The sequence below is a fragment of the Benincasa hispida genome, chromosome 11 (genome assembly GCF_027475165.1).
Source record: "Benincasa hispida cultivar pf3 chromosome 11, pf3_genome.v1.1, whole genome shotgun sequence".
NCBI classification, from domain to species: Eukaryota; Viridiplantae; Streptophyta; class Magnoliopsida; order Cucurbitales; family Cucurbitaceae; genus Benincasa; species Benincasa hispida.
Genome location: NC_143488.1, coordinates 48,077,684 through 48,082,986, shown reverse-complemented (window position 1 = coordinate 48,082,986; position 5,303 = coordinate 48,077,684). Strand labels below are relative to the sequence as shown.

The following is a 5,303-nucleotide window of genomic DNA, read 5'->3' as shown; positions in this document are numbered from 1 at the left end:
GAAGGCGTGGTGAGGATCCGCACGCCCATCTTCAAAGTTTTATTCAAATCTACAATACTTTTGTGATCCAGAACATCTCTGCTGAGGAGGTTCGACTAACACTGTTTCCATTTTCTCTGTGATCAGGCTAGGAAATGGGCCTACTCGCTCGAACCAGGAGAGATCACTTCTTGGGAGCAGGTAGTGGAGAAGTTTATGAAGAAGTATTTCCCGCCTATAGAGAACGCGAGACGGAGAAAGCTTATTACTAATTTTGAACAAGATATGGACGAATCGTTCAGCGATGCCTGGGCGAGGTTTAAAAGGTTGGTCCGAGATTGTCCGCATAATGGGCTGCCAGACTGCCTTTAAATGGAAATTTTCTACCATGGTTTGAATCCTGCTTCACAGACCGCTGCCAATGCGGCAGCAACTGGTGGTCTGCTTGACAAGACTTATGATGAGGCGAAGAATATCCTGGATCGTATCTCCAAGAATCATGAAGACTTAAGGGAGAGCGACCAGAGATTAAGACTTAAAGATTCTGACACAAATAACGGTGCTATTGTTTCATTGCAAAACCAAATGACTGTAATAATGAATTTGATTCAAGGAATGACGATCAGCAGCCCAACACCGCAAGGTGGGTAAATCAAAGAAGTCAAAACACCGCAAGGTGTTCGACTTGCGGTGATGGGCATGCGATGTAGGATTGTCCACAAAACCCACAGTTTGTATATTTTGTAAAGAACAACCTCTTTTCGAATACCTACAACCCCGGGTGAAAAAACCACCCAAACTTTTCTTGGAAGAATCAACAACAAAATTTTCAATCTGTGGCACAAAAAGAAGGGCCACAAGGGTTCTTTCAACGCAGCAACGATCAACAGAGCACCAAGCAAGTAGCTCACAACAACCACTACAATCTTCTTCCCTAGAAGGTCTATTGAAGCAATATATAGAGAAAAATGAGACGGTGCTTCAAAGCTAGGCTACGTCCATTCGCAACCTTGAATTGCAAATGAGCTTAAAAGTAGACCGCAAGGGGCACTGTCAAGTTCAACCGAGCTTCCACACAACCCAGGGGGTTTAGGTAAGAAGCAATGTCAGGTTGTGACATTGCGCAGTGGAAAGACTGTGGAGGGAGAAAAGAAGGAGCAAAACAAATCAACTTCCATCGCAACTGAACCTGAGATTGCAACAACGCAAGAAGAAGAAAAGGAAAATGAAGTAGTAGAACCTGCATCAACCTCAAAGTCAAATGAAACGGGAATCGTGAAAGTTCAGTTACCACCTTTCCCTCAGAGGCTAAAGAAGAAGAAAACCGAAGAGATACAATACCAATGCTTCTTATCTATGTTAAAGTAATTACATGTTAACATTCCTTTCAGTGAAGCGATTGAGGAAATGCTTGCCTATGCCAAGTTTCTGAAGGACATGGTAACCAAGAAAAAAGGCGCTGAAAAATTTGCCACGGTGGCACTAATGCAAAGTTCTAAATCTATTATCCCGTCGAAGATGAGCGATCTTGGAAGCTTCACTATTCCTTGCTCCATAAGAGAACTCTATATTGGGCAAGCCCTGTGTGACTTGAGGGCCAGAATAAATTTGATGTCGCTATCAATCTTTCGACAACTAAATGTGGGGCAACTTATGCCTACATCCGTGACTCTACAATTGGCCGACAAATCTCTTGTTTATTCAGAGGGTAAGGTGAAGGACGTGCTGATCACGATTGATAAATTTTTTTGCCAGCTGACTTCATCATCCTGGATTATGAGGCTGATAAAGATGTGCCCATCATTTTGAGGGGACCTTTCCTATCAACGGGTCGTGCTCAAAGTGATGTGCGCAAGGGCGAGATCACTTTGAGCATAAACGGACAAAAGCTCAAATTTAATATAATTCGTGCCATGAAATTTCCTGATGAGGAAGACCTGCAAGATTCTGATGATGACATAAATTTGATTGAAGAAGAAAAGTCTGATGAAGAGTACGAAGAAGATGATGCCAACGCATCCGTAGCTGCCTGCAATGCGATCATAGCAAAAACAAACAAAGAAAAAGGATCAATCACAATGCAAGAATAAGAGCCGAAGGAGGAAAGAAAAATAACACAACCGTCTCTCGTGGAGCCATCAACCCTTTGAACTAAGAACCCTACCAACACATCTGAAGTATGCATTTCTGGGGCAGAATGAGAAGTTGCTAGTGATAATTTCCTCCGCACTTAACGCGATCAAGAGAATGCGTTGATGAGCATTCTCAAAAAGCATGTGCGAGCAATTGGCTAGACGCTCGCTGATATCAGAGGAATTAGCCCCGCGTACTGCATGCACCACATTTGTCTTGAGGACGACCACAAAGCAACCATTGAGAATCAACACAGACTTAACCTTGTGATGAAAGAGGTCGTTAAAAAGGAGATTATCAAATGGTTGGATGCATGCATTATTTATCCCATTGCAGATAGTACGTGGGTCAGCCCCGTGCAATGTGTGCCGAAGAAGGGTGGCATGACAGTAGTCCCTAATGAGAACAATGAATTAATACCGCAAATAACCATCACTGGATGGCGCATATGTATGGATTACCGCAAATTGAATGCAACCACGAAAAAAAATCAATTCTCTCTGCCATTCATTGATCAAATGCTGGTCAGATTGGCAGGGAATGATTTTTACTGTTTCTTGGATGGATACGCCGGTTGTACCAGATCATGATAGCTCCTAAAGACCAAGACAATACCACATTCACCTGCCCGTATGGGACATTCGCTTTTCGTCGCATGCCGTTTGGCCTCTGCAATGCGCCAAGCACGTTCCAAAGGTGCATGATGGCAATCTTTTCAGATTATCTCGAGGACTCAGTAGAAATATTTATGGATGAATTCTCCATTTATAGAAACACTGATGAAGCCTGCCTGGCCAAATTGGAGAAAATTCTAAAAAGATGTGAAGAGATGAACCTGGTGCTTAACTGGAAAAAATGTCACTTCATGGTGACAGAGGATATAGTGTTGGGACACAAGGTCTTTCAAAAAGGGTTGGAGGTGGGCAAAGCAAAGATTGACGTAGTTGAAAAGCTTCCCCCTCCAACCAACATGAAGGCAGTACGAAGCTTCCTAGGGCATGCCAGATTCTACAGACGATTCGTTAAAGACTTTTCTAAGATAGTAAGACCATTGAATGCGTTACTAGAGGCAGACAGAAAGTTTGAATTTAACAATAATTGCCTCGACGCATTTCGAATTTTAAAGGTTGCGCTAATTACCGCACCCGTCTTAATTGCGCCAGATTAGACACTATTGTTTGAAATTATGTGCGACGTAAGTAGGTATGCGATAAAAGCCACACTAGCACAAAAGAAGAAAACAATTTTGCACCCCATCGCATATGTGAGTAAAACCCTGAACCCTGCCCAACTTAATTATACCACCACCGAAAAAGAGCTCCTGGCTGTGATCTTTAAGTTGGAAAAATTTCGGGCATACTTGTTGGGAACCAAGGTACTCATTCATACTGATCACTCGACAATCAAATATTTGATGACAAAGAAGGATGCAAAACCGAGATTGATCAGATGGGTTCTCCTCCTTCAAGAATTTAATATTGAGATAATTGATCGAAAGGGGACAAAGAATCAAGTTGCGGATCACTTGTCCAAACTGGAAAATCCTGAGGTTGACTGCGATGAATCTGAAGTGAGTGTTGTTTTCCCAGACAAGCAGCTATTTCGCATAGAAGAACTGCCCTGGTATGCGGACATCGTTAATTATTTGATCTGTGAACATTTTCTTGAAGATTACACCTACCATCAACAGAAGAAGCTCAAGAATGAATGCAGATACTATTTTTGAGCTGAGCCGAATCTGTATAAAAGAGGTGCAGACCAAATCATTCGATTATGCATCCCAGATGCTGCTCAACAACGCATATTGTCACAGTGCCACGATTCGCCATATGGAGGAGACTTTGATGGACAACGTACTGCAGCTAAAGTTTTGCAAAGTAGATTCTTTTGGCCTTCATTATTCAAGGATGCTGCTGACTACGCAATGAAATGTGATCGGTGTCAACACACTGGCAACATTTTATGGAAGAACGCAATGTCGAAGAATACTATCCTGGAGCTGGAACTATTCGACGTATGGGGGATTGATGTCATGGGACCATTCCGTCCTTCAAACAGCAAGCACTATATTCTATTAGCCGTTGACTATGTCTCAAAGTGGGTAGAGGCAATTGCATGCACCGCAAGTGATGCGGTAGTAGTCTCCCAGTTCCTGAAGAAAATATTTTCACGCGTTTTGGCACTCCCCGTGCCATCATAATTAATGAAGGATCACACTTTGTCAACCACAATATAAAGGAGCTGCTGCGCAAGTACAATATCCTCCACAAAGTGGCCACCGCATATCATCCGCAAACAAATGGCCAAGCTGAAATGTCCAATCGGAAAATTAAATTAATACTTGAGAAGGTAGTCAAACCTTCGCGAAAGGATTGGGCAATGAAGCTTGATGAAGTGTTATGGGCATACTGGAACGCATTTAAAACACCTATAGGTATGTCCCCTTATGCGTTGGTATTCGATAAAGTGTGTCACTTGCCATTGGAGTTGGAATATAAAGCATTGTGGGCAGTCAAGAAACTGAATTTCGATCTAAAGAAACCAGGAGAAGAGTGAAAACTGCAACTGGTCGAGCTAGAAGAATGAAGGATCAACACATATGAGAATACGAAGATTTATAAAGAGGGCACCAAGCATTGGCATGATAAACGCATATGCGCTAGAAACCTCCAAATCGAGCAGAAGGTCTTACTCTTCAACTCAAGATTGCGGCTCTTCCCAGGAAAATTAAAATCACGCTGGTCCGGTCCCTTCATCATCAAAGAGGTATTTCCACATGGTGCGGTGGAATTAATCACTGAGGATGGCAGTCGAATATTTAAAGTTAATGGACAACGGATCAAAGCATATTGCGGAGGAGATTTTCAGCCAAAAACAGCCTCCGCAAAGTTGAAAAACCCAGACTATCCCTTACTCAACTCTTGAACATTTAAATCTTCGTCACGCAATTACTATCTGTATTTTATTTATTTTTCTCTAAAGAAAAAAAAAACTTGTTGTTTTGTTTTGAAATCATTTGACCCTCTCTTTGTCTATTTACAATGATTCAGGCACAGAATTGCGGAGAGACTACAAGAAGAAGCAAATATTCTGATTCCATCACCGCAATCCACATAAGCAAAGATCGCCGCAGGGATGGATGCATCAATACTCAATGTGTGCCACAACGCAAAATTTGGAGGTGTACTCTT

At 42.3% G+C, this 5,303-nt stretch overlaps 1 non-coding gene across 1 annotated transcript; it reads right to left on the bottom strand.

The window, feature by feature from the left end:
• Positions 1-228: 228 nt before the first annotated feature.
• Positions 229-335, bottom strand: LOC150032695 (small nucleolar RNA R71). Its single transcript, XR_016524939.1, has one exon. It is a non-coding gene; the product is annotated as a small nucleolar RNA R71 (small nucleolar RNA).
• Between the last annotated feature and the right edge of the window lie 4,968 nt (positions 336-5,303).